This window comes from Thermobia domestica, chromosome 17, assembly GCF_964235325.1.
Source record: "Thermobia domestica chromosome 17, izTheDome1.hap1.1, whole genome shotgun sequence".
Lineage (NCBI taxonomy): Eukaryota > Metazoa > Arthropoda > Insecta > Zygentoma > Lepismatidae > Thermobia > Thermobia domestica.
The window spans coordinates 8,457,765-8,473,683 of NC_137470.1; the positions used below are offsets into that span (position 1 = coordinate 8,457,765).

A 15,919-nucleotide genomic window follows, 5' to 3' on the forward strand; every position below is an offset into this window, starting at 1 on the left:
TTGGCAGCACTGGCCATGAACATCCAGACAAGTCTAATATAGTTAGGCCACTCGTTTCACAAAAAGAAAATTCCGGCAACAGGCATCACTCGGAATGCATCAATGCTAGAGTGATTAAAGCAATGCCAAGTCGGGGAACATGAAATTGTTGGGTTGAGCCAACAACCTATAATAGAAGTAAACATTATGTCATGGTTGGGTCGTATGTGGGAATATACAGGGTGTCCCACCAAACTTTGTGACCTGAAAGATTTGAGAAACGAACAAAAATGTGACGGATCCAGTTGTGCAGGAATGTACCAATGTCAGGGGATGGTAAAAGTCTGTGAGAAGCAAGTACCCCCAGGATCCCCATCATAGGGCCCCAGGAGCCAACTTCAAACTTTCAAATGGCAACATGGACCGAGTGATACCTCTCTTGATAGATCATGGAATGTGCAACAACACAAATAGGAAACATTTGAAGCATGTTTTTCAAAATGAAACATTTGAAGCATGCTATATGAAGCATGTTTTTCAAAATGGCCGCCACAAATATATGTTGTGTCTTAACATGGCATCGAACATTGTGATCTCAAATTTCTGCAAAGCGAAAAGAGATGTTGCAAATCCAATTGCACAGGAATGTACTCATGTCGAGGGCCAAGAAAACTTTGTAAGAAGCAAGTCCCCAGGGTCCCCATCATAAGGCTCGAGGGGTCAACCGCAACATTTCAAATGGGAACAGGGGGCGGATGATATTTCTCTGGATATATACAACACCGCCTATAAGAAATATTTGCCATATGAAGCACGGTTTTCAAAATGGCCGCCAAAAATGCACGTTGTTCTTGTCACCGAGCAGATATTTTTGGCGCCATTTTGAAATCCCATGTAGTAAATATTTCTGATATGCGTTGTTGCATATTCCATGATTTATCGAAAGAAATATAACTCGACCGATGGTGCTATTTGAAAGTTTGAAGTTGGCCCCTGGGACCCTATGATGGGGGACTTGGGGGCACTTGCGTCTCACAGAAGTTTCTCGCCCGCTGACATGGGTACATTCCTGCACAACTGGATGTGTCAAATTTTTTTTTTTTCGCTTTGAAACTATTTCAGTCGCAGAGTTAGGTGGGACACTGTGGATACATCATATAGGCGGTGATAGTCCTGCAGACAGCAACACACAGCAGATCAAGCCTTTGATTATGTTTGCTTTCTACTGGTGTGGATATGTGATAGAGAGACCACCAAAGGTTCCGACATCTCTAGAGTACTGTTTCGAGACATTCACAGGAGATCATTGTACCATGTATGACGGATTGGCAGTATTCCGCTGTGCTCACTGCAAATGTATCTTCTGTTTGGACCATTGTCTCATCGGACAATTGCACGTACAATGTGGACGAGCATGTACAAATGATGCGAAGGCTAATGCCTCTTGCCGGAATTTTCTTTTTGTGAAGCGAGTTGCCTAACTATATTAGAATTGTGTGGATTTTCATGGCCAGTACTGCCAACCTTGGAACTCGTTTTTCTTTTCGACTCTAGGTACGTCGGTTTCCTGCATAGTTGGTGCTTCTTGTTTTGTTCATTCTAATATGCACAGCTCGTGATCAAATGTGGCCGTGGCATTATGGCCAACTTCGCCTTTTCCGTATTTTTCGTACTTCTGTTTTTTTCTATTTCTTTTATGTTATGCATGACAGATTGACACTAAATATTGCACTCACTTCATATAGTGCTCTTTGCAAAAGATGTACTTTCCATTGCAGTTGGCAACACTGTTAACCCCACTGGTGGCCTTCATTTGTTCCCTATTGTGGCAAGTCTCTTTCTATACATCACTTGTCAGCATTGTATTTTGCCGTGCCCCCCCTTTTTTCTGCGGAATTTGCACTTTTCCCCCTTGTCCAACCTTGCTGTTTCCCGAACTTCCACCCCTTATATTTCTTGAACCTATTGCTATGGGCAGCTAATTTTTTGGGAATGCTCATCTCTGTTACAGCTCTTTCAATTGGCATAGGCCGCATCTTTCACTGCAACTATCATTTTCGGAAGGTTCCCTTGTGAGTTAAGTCATACTTTGGGTTTGGCTACGCTGTATGTAGTTCTTCAGATATAAAGCCTACAATAAAATTTTTGATTCAAATATAAGGGATCTTTTGATCCAAAATTGGATCAGGGGCCACAAAATTTTTGAATGTCCCTTAAATCGAGTTTTCGTATTTCTTACGAAATAAACACATTGTACTGAGTTAAGTGATACTGTATGTAGTTCTCCAGATATAAGACCTACAAGAAAATTTTTGACTGAAATATATTGGATATTTAATCCAAAAATAGATCTTTACAAACTCCTTAATTTGACTTACGATGAAAAAGATACTTAAAGCAAATAATGACTGTCCAATTGTCAAATAAACAACTGTTGCTCAAATCAGTGTTTAAAGAGTATTCACTAAGTCACTAGCACTATTGCCTATGGGCCCGGAGGTTCAATGCCGTGCTCACAAAAGATCTGCATTGACTTCTATCCTTTGCGAAACAGATCCAGTTTCTACTTTGAAATCCTATTTCTGCGAGATCCATCTTAATATTGTCCTTCCATCTACACCTAGATCTTCCTAATGTTTGTTTTCCGATTGGATTTCCAGTTAAAACTTTGAAAGCGTTCCTACCTTCTTCCATCTTATCTACATAACCTGCCCATCTGAGGTTCCTAGATTTGATGACCCTAACAATGTTTGGTAAACGGTATAAATTATGTAGTTCCTCGTTATGAAGTTTCCATCATCCACCATTCCTGTTTCTCTTGGGGTTTAGAATCTTGTCTCAAATACTTTCAGTCTACGTTCTTCCCTCAAAGTAAGAGGCCATGTTTCGCAACCATGCAGCACAAAAGGTGTAATTATTGTTTTATATAAGTTGATCGTTAAAGGGTATTCACGCATAGATAAATGTCCAATTGTCCTCTTTACTTTAATTTGAGAACTCGAATATAATAAGACAATTTTAAGGCTTAGTCACGCATGGAGTTACAGTGGAAATGATCTCAAAGTTGAGAAATTTATCTTCATATATATATATATATATATATATTTATATATACTTTTTTACCATTGACATAAGCGGTAGTTTTTTTAGATCAATATTTCAAGTTAAGATAAGTCTAGTAATACAAGCTAGAATATGAAAATAACCAGTTTAGTCATTTAGCGCTCTCGATCCATGAAGTAGTGAACGCTAGACAAAACTTCGCTGCTAATTACTTTCCCATCCTCTATATTGCCCTGGTCTCACACCGCCAGATTTCTTTTTATTTCCCAAAATGAGGAAGTCGCTGAAAAAATAGTCGTTATATTTGGATACTAAGGTTATCTCTACTTTAGAATACTGATCTTCTATCCAATGTGAAACTTTCTACAAATATGAATATTGAAATTCGTTTGCAAAAATTTGTTACTTTCCCTAGTGAGAAAATGGAAATGGACAAATAACATACATGGTGTGGGACAGGGACGTACGGAAGGGGGGGACACGGGGGTCCGGACCCCCCCCCCCCGAAATTTCGACTTTTTAAAAATTTAGCCTAATTTTAGGGGCAATTTTAGCAATTTTAATATAAAATAGCTTCATATTTAGTTTGAACCCCCCCCCGAAATAAATTCCTGGGTACGCTACTGGTGTGGGAGGTATTTGAGAACAAAATCATATAGCTGGCAATAAAAACAGACACTGGAGTGAGCGCATTTATTACATTTCAACGTGGCGTACTTATCGTCGTAGAAGGGCCAAAGTGACGTAACATGGAAATGCGATTTTGAGTTATGACCACTATCCATTCTTATTTAACATGTTCAATCACCTATAAATAATTTTATACCGTAATTCTTTATATTAACAAAGCTATGAACGTGGTATCTTCTGAAAATTCGTGGTGTGGACGTTCTGAAAATGGCGTATCTTGAAATATGCAGCACGGTATAACGTTCAGTGAGGCATTTTAAACCACTCTCTGCAAAATTATAAAAATCTAGATATGCCACTTCGCTCCTTCACCGACGTTATGTGATCACATCCACAATGTATTACATCATGCTATGAAACTTCCGTGAGCTGCATTAAACAGCCACCACACGCTGTCGAAACCGTCTGTTGGCAGTAATGTGGTAGACCTTTCGAATATTTGCCATTGTGTCCAGAACAGCTACCCTTAGAGCTGCAACAGTGTTTGCGGATCCTTACTGAATATCTCAACTACATCTCATACGTGGTAGTCCATTCGGTTAAGATCTGTGAGCTGGAGGGCTACATGTTGGGGACGGTGTAATCATGAAAATTGTTAGCCAGTTATTCTTGCCTGTTATGGGCTGTGTGTGGAATAGAGCGGAATCCTGTTGAAAAGCTTTTGCCTTCTACGCGCTTCAGCAGTAGTCCAGGGTCAATCATATTCAGCATTTCGGTGTAACTAATGGCGTTGTCTTTGACATCTTCGCGAAAGAAATGTGAATCCATCACGTTAACTTCATTGCTTATGACCCCCAAAATCACCACGAAGCTGGAAATTTGGTATTCATGACAGTGGCTTTCACACAGCTAGTGAAAAGTTTTGCAGTTGAACTTCTTCCGGTTCTGAACAAAGATTTTTTTCACACTGGAGAGGAACCATTTTGGGCTCCTCCGAATGTTTAAGCTTTTTCATGAGGTGCTTGGCTGTCATAAGTCGGTTTGTAATTTTTTCTGTTGGACAAGAACTGCCCTCTCCGCACCAAGTATGACTTGTAACTTAGGTTGTCACGTACCGCAGGTCGGATGGTGGCTTCGTTACCCGCAGCTGTGTGGCGTGTGCCCGCATGGACTTCCTAAGTCGCCATCGGTGGCAACTTGGGCACAAGGGATGAATCCTGGCGTCCTGATATATCCAAGAGCCGATAACATCGTTTCCAGAAGAAACGATGGCCGTGTCATACCTGGCGATCTCAGTTCTCCCAGAATTCTCAAGATGAATATCCGTGCAATATTTAAGAATGCAGCCATCTCTGCATCGGAATACCACGCAGCCGAGGAGATCATGAAAGTAGGCTTCTTTCTTCTCCGGATTAGCCTAGTCCTTCCATGTTTATCTGCAAAAGAAAAGATTTGTAAATATGATGTACAGTAGGCCATAGAAATTCTTGATGTACAAAGCCGTGAGATATGCAACCCAACTAACGCCTGCTCCAACATTCCAACATTAATTACATCTGGTAGACTAGCTAGCATAGCAGCTTGAAGTTGCCCCAACTGTTAAAAGCACAAATCGTAAAGACTGTTTTTGTGCAGAAGCGGAGCGAAACGCTAGCTGACGAAATGACAAAAGGGAGTCTTTGGATACGTGTACTCACAGTAAACAGCACAATACCAGAATAAAATATACGGACACCAGAGGCGCCGATAAGAAGGTAACAGTCAGGGGACTTAAATAATCTTATAATTAACTCAAGTGAGGGATTTAAACAAGTTAATTTACTTCAAATGACTATACATATTCGGGTATCAAATAATATGCGGATAAATTATGCGGTATATGTAGTAGGTAATTTTTTAAGTAAACATAAAGGCTTGCGCTGATTTTTGAAACTATTAACAGTAGTACTATCTGCAAATCAATTAAAGTATGGATCGATCATTCGAGGGAAGAGCCCAGCCTCCAATGAAAATTTTGGGGGTCTATCAGTGCCTGAACTTTTTTGTTCCGGTGCCACTGATTGATACGTAATATTTCGAAAGAAGAACTTATCCGATTTCATTATTCGTTAAATGACTTTTCAGAATGCTAAATATTGGTTTGCAGCAATCTATTTGTAAATACAGTGGAGCGTCGATTATCCGAACGTCGGTCAACCGAACGACCGCTTAACCGAACTGTGTACTCGCTCGCACCTGTTACTCTCCCACCCTACCGTCCATCATCCCCCTCACTCCCAAACTAAGTTTCCCACAGTAGTCGCCGCACTGAGCCACCGCTAGCGGAACATTGCTTCTAATGGGGCCTTCATAAGGCGCTGCTGACCGGCCAAGCCGCCAGTCGCTGTGTTTCAACAATCAGCACACTTCTGTCGGTTTGGCACTGGCTATAGAAGTACAGTACAGTACAGTACAGTTCGATTATCCGAACAAATCAGTTTTCCGAACACCCATGTCCCCCAATTACTTCGGATAATCGACGCTCTACTGTATTACAAATGCAAAATTCGATAACACAGAAACGAGTTGGAGAACTTATCCGTACTAAGCGTACTTTCCCATAGGTTGCAAATATAACTTATGGTTCCTGATTTGTATAGTATTTATGGAAATTTACACATTGAGACACAAGGAGAAAAGGGGAGAGTATAGTGTCAATTAACTACAATTTAAAAATGCACGAAATTAACGGATAATATCTAATATAGAACCATTAACAGAATTAACTCTGTAACTCGTTTTCTCCATTCATTTTTCTTCCTTTATTTTCAGCATTACATCATCACTGAATTTCTGCACTGGAGATTATATTCATTTAGCAGCATCCAACTTGAGCTCAGCCTGGTAAATGAAACATAGGAAAAGGTCCAAGGGAGAGGGCGCAAATCGAACCCCGACTGGAAAAGTAGCAAATCCCCACGCTAACCATTCACCTAAAGTGTTACTTACTCTGGGTCGCCTAAATAAAGACCCCTTTCTTGACACTCAAAACAATAGCTTGTTTATAGTCAAATAAATTGGCAAAACAAAGGTATATGAATTTTTGGTCTCGCTGTGCATTATATTATTGTATTCACTATATTATCAACATTGCTGATAAAAAAAAAATACAAAACTCTTTTACTTTGAATCAAATATGGTGAGTATATTATACACGTGAAAAGACTAAATAGGAATCAATTAACGCGTAGTAATCGTGGTTCAGTGGTCAAGGAGCTCGATCACTAATCTCAAGGTGCGGGAAGTTTTTTTTTAATATACAGAAACATTTACTTAAATATATAATATTGTTTTGAAGTGCTCGAAACAATAAAATCAACTCGTTTCGTCACATTTCAAATCTCAGTCACATTTATTCACAATGCCCATTATTTATATATGAAGACGCTAAAATGAGGAACGTTAACATTGTTTCAATGGGAAATGATTTCTGATTTTAATACTAATCTTAAACCATACGTCCATAATGAAAATCATTTATGTTCGTGATACCTACTCCATTATACAAGTGTATATATATAGAGAGATACTGTGTGAGAGAGAGAGAGAGAGAGAGAGAGAGAGAGAGAGAGTATTTGAGAGAGATAAAAACAACACATACCTCTATTTTTACTTACAGTGTAAAAAGTTTTTGTAATTCATAATCTGGATTATTATAAAGCAAGTTGAACGCTTAAAGCGACTTAATGTTCATAAAGCTTCATTTTCTTAAAGCTTTTATAATTAATGTCGCAAATAGTCCGATACTTTGTAATATGGGTCAAAGAAGTAAATGCATGTTTATAGCAGGATACTATCGTCTACCCCTTGCTTCTATTGATGGTATAAAACTAACGTTGAGTTGATGTTGAGTTTTACGTTCCTTTCAGCAGCGAGGCTATATGAGACGTTTACCTACTGATTAGCGTCCGAACCACATGAGCTCACACCCGGGCCTCTTACGTCAAAGATTCATACGCTAACCGCTTAGCCACAAAGGAACTCGGTATAAAAATAGAATACCACATATTACCTCATATTATTTCACCAACAGATTTCTGTTTTATGATTAGTAAAAATAGTATTTCTGGACATCGTAGCGAAAAATGTATTTCTTATTTCATGCACTTATTTCATACAAAAATAAGCACAATAAAAACGAAACAAGGACAAGGATTCAATGTAAAATGTTTTGCCTCTGTCGAATAAATTACTCATTGTATTACAAGTGCATATCTTGAGCATTTCCAGTAGAACTACTAAACCGCGCTGCCCTTATAACTTCTCTGTGTGGTTTGGTGGTTAGCACGTGCGTCTGTAGTGTACGGAGTCTCGGGTTCGATTCCCGGTAGGAGAAATTTTGGAATTTTTAATGTTCTCGATGTGTCTGTGTTCGTGTCCCTGTCGTTCAAGGTTACTGGAAATAACTGTAGAACGTATATAACCGAGTAGGAACACAAGTTACTGACAAGGGGAAAGCAGTCGCTCGAACGCTCGATATTTTGCACAAGTTTAGCATAAAGACTCGAGTCTATTACTATCTTTTTTTTTTAAATTTTAGCAATACTTTCAAATGATATACTACTCGATTCTTCTTGCAATTTTCAAATTTTTAGTTGCACCCCTTTTGATACCCTCCTGGGGACCTTGGCGCAATTATTTTGCCTGGACACGGGGTACTTTTGAAATTATAAAACACGTGTTTTCCAGTTTTGACATCTGTTTCATTGTTTCAGACTTTTAGGAGTGCCAACGGGCTTCATGGATACAATGCTTCTTTATTGTCTTGGTTTTCAGATACAAACCACGATGCCGTAAGCGTCAGTGGACCAAAGAACTGACGACCTTTCGCCAAATATTGGTGATGTCGCAGCTGCGATCCGTGGTGGCCCCACTTCTGTTTTGAAAATTATACCACCAGTGACAGAGACTTGACAAAACGCCAACGAACCGCAAAATTACTCCCCCAAAATTTGTTAAATCGCCAATTGCTGTGATTTTTTATATTCAGGTGAATGTAAAAAACACTAGAAAAAAGTACTCTGAGGTTAGCGCGAACCTTCAGCCTTAAATTTACTAGCCGCGTACTCTTCTGACTTCGACACGGAAACGATGAAGAAAACCTCGCTTGTAGAAGAATAAATTGTTGAGGTCTTAATTTAGCCAATCAAACAAATCCATTTACCTCGAGTTCTGTGAGATTGTACTGTGAACCGTTTCGATATGTATTGCTTTCTGGTGGGGTAATATCTATGTGCAAAATTTGAGAAAATCGCCGACGAGCACCTTCGGAGCCTCTCCTCTATAGCACAATGTTAACCAGAGATGCCGTGGGTAAATGAAACCTTGATCCACAACATACTGACCCACCATACATCGTGACCCATGACCCACCGTCAGCCACAATGACTCAACACCCAACGTAACCCATTCACCCAACATAACCCACTCTGACCAACCACCAACTATAAATAACTCTAACCCATTAAAATACATCGTCACTAAATTTGATCCGTTATCCACGCCATCCTCTCTACTGACTAAAGAGGTTATATTTGTAATAAACCAATTCATTCCAGTAGTTAACTCCTCTAGAAACTCACAGCCTGCATCTCAAAAGCCAAGTAGTAAGTAATATTTCCATTGAACAATTGCAAATATCAAAGTCCAAAAGAGCCTGAACTTCTGTTTTCATTAGAACCAAATGAAAAAAGAAGAAAAATGGGTCTTGAAAGTAAAACATAGATAAACTTACCAGTGTTCAGAAAATTCTATCAACAAGGCACTGAGCAGAATGCGTCGGTGGATCAATGGGTCAGTGTGAGTCACGGTGAGTAGTGTTTCGCAGTAGATCAAGTCTTATTGACCCACGGTCCACCGATTCACTCACAAATCTAGACTCCCTTGACCCACCGACCTACTCAATCTCTGATTTTAACATGTGGCATATAATTTAAAAGACGAAACATAAATCTACACATTTTTTCTCGATTGCAAAAGCTGGCTTGATACATTACTAGTTGAGATGGTAATTTCTCCTTAAGGTGAGAAATTGAGACAATTGAAAAGTCCATCTTGAAGTGGGTACAAACTACATTCCAAAGATATTAGAAACGCTTTCGCGACCCCAGAAAACTATCAATTCCACAAATATTTAAGTAAGTTTTTACATTTTATTGGTCATATCTCCGAGCCCCTCATCCTGTGAAGATGGGGATGAAATTTGATATAACGCCATTGAGTAACTCACTATTCATTGCAACGACCCAGAAAGCAATGAATAGCACTCTACGATCAGTCGTTTTACTCTATTTTTACATGCCACTCCTCCCCACTCTATTACTTGGGGTATATTTTTTTCTTAGATTGAAAGTAATATGTCTCCCACGTTAGGTAAAAGTTGCTCCAGACATTCCGGAGTTTCGCTGGCATATACACTTATACACACATTAAAATATTTAGAGCTGTGTAAGCAATGCTTTCGATATTGTCCCTGTAAATTCAAAATCAAGGTGACATGTGGCATTATATGTCATTGCAATTGTAATAGCTTGACAAACCCAAGCTATGGCTTTGACACTAATCTCAGTCTCTTGAGACATTTTATTTTTCATCCTTTATCGCCCGCCATGACAATGGGGTTTAAATCGATTGAGTTGATTTTGATTTTAACGTCCCATTCAGCAGTGAGGCTATATGAGACGTAGACCTACTAATTAACGTAGAATCCGAAATACGTGAGCTCTCGCTGGGAGCCGAACCTGGGTCTCCCACGCCGAAGGCGTGTCCGCTATATATGCTTAACCACAAAATAGTTTTATAATGCGATTTGAATTTCGTCTTTAACGCTATCGGACTTGTAATTATTAATATCTGCAACAACGAGAACTATGGATTTGACACTAATATCGCTCGCTTTTACTTTTTATATATCCCGCTCCAACTCCCAATTGCTTACACCAAGAGTACTGTTTTTAGACTGTAAGCACTATATGTAGGAAGTTTGTTTACATGATGGAACATACACACACACACACACACTATATATATATATATATATATATGGAGGCGGAGTAAAAGAGACCACATCAGCATTGCAGATTATTGAACTGAAATTCTTTGGAAATCAATCCTATTCTGCCTTCTTTCTAAAGTATAAATAAGTCTCTTAGACATGACTTCGTGTTCGCAGATTTCCTGTTTACATGGTTTTGGGCTTCGTGAGTTTTGTGTCTGTAACCAAGATTCGAGTTTGTATAATAATTTCTGTGTATACCCGCATAGTCTCTTTATCTTTCAGAAAGCGTAAATCACTTGCTGTAATGAGAAAATTGAGAATTAAACTCCGTATGACAAATAGCTGCAAATAAATACACTATATAACTTATTTATAGCTATGATGTTATTTTCATAATTTGTATTTAACATTCACATATAGAATACCGACGTACTGTGAACACCTATATCAGATGTTATATTTTAAACATAATAATCACATAATGGAACATACACACACAAACAATATATATATGTTCTGCAGTGATTATATATGTTATATATATACAACTGATGTTTTTTAATGTAATTGATTTATATAATTTTTCATGCATTGCGGAAAAAAAAGAATTTCATAAAAAATCAATGACCAAGAAGGTAATCGAACCCACAACCTTAGGATTTGAAATGCAACGGATTGCCACTGAGCTAACACAAGCTGTCTTCATAAGATGCTTCTAGCGATGTATATGCTCTATAGATAATTATGATATTCATATCCGCTGCAAACGCTACTTTGACTGCTCTACTTTGACAATTATTTTAGTACTCAGGCGAGAATTATGTTCTATGTCTTAACTTTAAACATTCTTTTACATATGGAAAGATTTGTTTACGTATCTAAATGTTCCGTTACGTATTGAGAGATAAATGACAAAGAAACATGTCCTGAAATTAATACAAAGTTTCGAAATATTGTATCATTAAGTACTTCAATCAACGTTGTTTTTTTTATTTACACTTGGTAACAAGTTTTATTATATTTAAAAAAAGAAAAACACATCTGCAAACTTTTTCGAGATTGCAAAGGTTGAATTGGAGGTTCGAACCTGGTTTACTTTTTCCCGAAGATACCCGAAGAAAGACTTACGAAATGTTTGCCTCGAAACTGCAATAAAGAATGATCTCAACCTTTTTGAGACAAGGTGTAAAGAGATATGACTCAAGTGAATGAAATTTTGCACATATATTGGAGACATAAAATGAGGGAACACGGGTTTCGTATTTTCCTGGAAAAACGGTTAGGTGGGGCACGGACCCCTCCAAACCTTTGACTACGTAATATTGAAATTTCTACTGAGAGTATGTCAGATGTGTGTAAAAGGAAATGAAGAATTGCAACGAAATATTCTGTATGGACAATACGCAAATAAATAAATAAATATGGGTTTTTATTTTCTCCGGACTCACGGTTTTAGGGGACAAAAGCTCAAACCCAAAATGTTCAAAGTTGAAGACCGAAAGTCAAAAAGAAGTGAACCTAAGTGAATGGAATTGCGCAAGACATTGTAGACATAAAATGAAGGAACACGGGTTTCGTATTTTCTTGGAAACAAGTTTTAGGTAGGGCACGGACCCCTCCAAACTTTTGATCGCGAAAAATCAAAAGTGCTGGTAAAAGTATGTCAGATGTGTGTAAAGGACATGAAGAATTGTAACGAAACTTTTTGTATGGACAATACGCAAGAAATAAAGGAATATGAATTTTTATTTTCTGCCGAAAAAACGGTTTTAGGGAGCAAAAGAACTAACCACAAAATTTTGGAATTTGACCCCGAAAGGCAACAAGAAGTGGACAGAAGTGAATGAAATGTGCACAAATATTGGAGAGATAAGATAAGGGAATACGTGCTTCGTATTTTCCCGAAAGAAAAAACTGTTTATTTATGAATACTTGTCACCTTGAATATATTGTGATAATGGTAAATCTTGTTTGATGTCATTTATTAAAAAATAGCATTCTCTTTTCTGTAACGCAATACAGTATACAAGTTAAATTTCACAAGTGTGCAAAAGTAGGGAAGGGATTACAACGTACAGTCCTAAAAGAAATGAGTCAGGCGGACAAGTGGAGAAAATATTCCCAACCCTCTTCACGTGAGTTAACTTCTGCGAGAGACTTGCTGCCTTCACGTGAGGATTGTAAGCAGCTTTCTTAAACAAATCCAGTATCTGCTGGAAAGCAATGTTCTTTTCGATACTAAGCTTAGTGCTTTTAGACAGAGAAGGAAAACAGTACTTGAATCCGTTTTCGAGGAAAACAAATAATTCATTCATATTAGTTTACAAATGCCACTTCACCTATTATAATTAATTTAGATATCTAAATACTTATAATCTACTCACAGGTAGTTGAAGTGTGAACAATGAAAAGCGATTTCGGACATTCAAGACTGCATTATTGGTCTAATACTTTGAAATGAAATGGGAATTTTAACATAGCACGATTATGTCCTGGAGGCTAAAGGAAACAGATGATGAGTGAACGAAATGATTAATGAAAGGAACTGAGGAATGAAATAGAAGGTAATAACAAACTCTTAGAAACATATTGGCACAATCCTGTTCAACATAAACTTACATAGTATAGACTGGAATCGAGCCTATGGCCTTGAAACCAAGAGTGAGCGCTCTATCAATGAGCCACCATACCCTAATTGTGACGGAAAGGCGCTCCCGATTCTGACGTGGATTGCTTGGGTGTTGGATTGATTTGGAGTTTACTATTCTATTCAGGGAGAGGCAATTTAAGACGTGGACCTATATATTAAGGAGGAATTTGAATCACATAAGCTCCCACCAGGAATCAATACCCGGTCTCCCGTGCCGAAAATGAGCACTCTAACTATTACGAGAAAATTCCCCACGGTGCAGTGGTGCTATTCATCCGGTTCGCTAGAACCGGTTTTTAAAATATTTTTAGTTCGCAGAACCGTTCGTTAAACCCAGAACACAGTAAATGTTACCCAGTTACACCCAGAACCAGTACATATTGTTTAACTATCTTTGTTTCTAGAACGTCTTAGAGCTACAGGGTTAAACATATGATCTCTCAGAACAAGCTATATGTGTTTATCTCTTAATCTCAAATGCTCACATATCAAGAATGAGAACTGCGATTACATCAGTATAGTTGTGAGGGTTATTTATATTCGAAACATATACATACCATTATCAACCACGACGTAAACTTCGTGATATTTGTTAGTATTGTTCACGAAGTGGACGTCTTTCGTCTGGTGAAGTATCGTTGAAATTCAATTTCGTTTTGAAACTTTTTAATTATTTTTATTGGACGATGTCGTCTTGTGTCGTTCCCTCAGCAACACTACTTTCTGCACACAATAACACACACATGAGTAAAAAGCATGTGTATCAGTTTTCAGTATTATACCGTGTCGTTTACTCGTCATACATTGCAATCAAAACATCTTATAGTTGTAGGATCTCTACTATTGTTTAAGTTGTGTCTTAAATATCCTAATCATCTATTGCGTAATTGCTGCTCGTGAAATTTTCACCGATATTGTTTCAAGCGTCTAACTCAACAGGTTTCATTATTTCTCTTTGTTAAGGGGGACGTTCGCATCACAAATATTTTATAAGTGAGATTAAGAGATTAAGGAAGAATCTTTGTTAGTCTTGAAGGAAGTAGAAAAACCCTTAGGTAACAGGAATAGGAAAGACTTTGTAGTTGAATATCATGCTGCCAACACCAAACAAAAAATTTTATTTTCAGATGGACAATGATCCAGACATCTTCATATTCCATTCAATAATTAAGAATCAGATCTCCAGTAAAACTTCAAGAAAACTGTTGATTGAAAGCGTTGAGAAATAAGAGGTTTCATTCACTATGTGCACGGGGACACTTGGACGAAAAGGTGTAACAGTGTTTTCCGTCCAGCCATTCTGAGTGAGGTTTTTCTTCGGTTTCCTCGTTCATACCAGGCAAATGCCGGAATGACACCTATCATACAGGCCCCAGTTCACCTCTTTCCTTTCTCATTGCTGTCTTCCTTGGTCACTAATTGATTCCATGCCTCCTCGAATGAATGCGGTGATAGATACTAATGGTTCGTGGACACACTGTTATGTTTAAAATTATAAGATTTTTCTTTATTGAAGAGTGTTTTGTTCAAGACTAATATTAGTTTGAAGTGTTCACGAGCATAGGGGAAAAATTTCTAAGCATTTGGAATTGCAAAGACAGCCTGAAATATTTTATCATTTACTTTGTTTAATAATTGTAATTACATTTTTCTTTTTCGATAGGAATTAACAATTGTTTTTATTCTATTGGAGTTAGGATAAACATTCTGAACAATTTTGAAACACACAAGGCCAAGGCGAAGTTAAGTAGAATATTTTATTTTGTTATTTGTGTGAAATATATTTTTTTCTTTCTTTCTTCCTGTATACCAGGGGTAAAAGTGGATCTGAAAATGTAGGGGGAGGCATGAGTCACGCCGCCCCCGTGCCTATCTTTGTTCATGGTGAATTTTTAGAAAATGGAGGGATGCCTCAGATATTTTCTGGAAGTGAAGGGACAACGTCTCCTCGCGTTCCGCCTCAGTTTTACCCCTACTATGTATGAGAATTAACATTTCCCTTTATTCTTATTATGGAAATAACAAAATTAATATTCAGAATAGTTTTGGTTTTCAAACACTCAATGCCAAGAAGCAGGCATATCTGCATGGAATAAGCATATCGTTTTCTTTCTTTCTTTCTTTCTTTCTTTCTTTCTTTCTTTCTTTCTTTCTTTCTTTCTTGACTCTTCTATCTATCTATCTAGTCGATCGCCAGCAGGCAAAACATCACACAGGAAACAAGTTGATTCGACACGTGCCAACGACAGAATGAAAGTCTTGATTTTAGTACTGAAGCTACCCTCAGCCAAAAGAGCAAGATGCCCGCAGTCGTGGCTTCTCTGCCTTGTAACATTGTGTTAAAAAAAACAGGCACAAGGTTAGTTGTCAGTTGCTTATTTCCTTGTAAAACATCTGATAAGACTTTTTTCTATCATACAAATCGTTGTTTGAGGTCTCTTTATTCTTTATAAAAACAATATATCCAGATTCACGGAATACCACAGGAATTGTAATTGAAAGTTGAAAATATATCTTTATCATTCAGATCCTTTATTATTATTATTATTAGTAGTAGTAGT

At 37.9% G+C, this 15,919-nt stretch overlaps 1 protein-coding gene across 3 annotated transcripts in view; it reads right to left on the minus strand.

Moving 5' to 3' along the window:
* The window catches only part of LOC145674572 (uncharacterized), a 410,151-nt gene that overhangs the window by 31,439 nt on the left and 362,793 nt on the right, over positions 1-15,919 (minus strand). For 2 of the 3 annotated variants that reach the window (XR_014128982.1, XM_081744759.1), the window contains one exon: positions 4,973-5,108. The exons of the other annotated variant lie outside the window; for it this stretch is intronic. The gene's annotated coding sequence lies outside the window, so the exon portion shown is untranslated. Of the gene's footprint in view, positions 1-4,972; positions 5,109-15,919 lie in introns of those variants that run through there. 3 annotated transcript variants of the gene reach the window in all.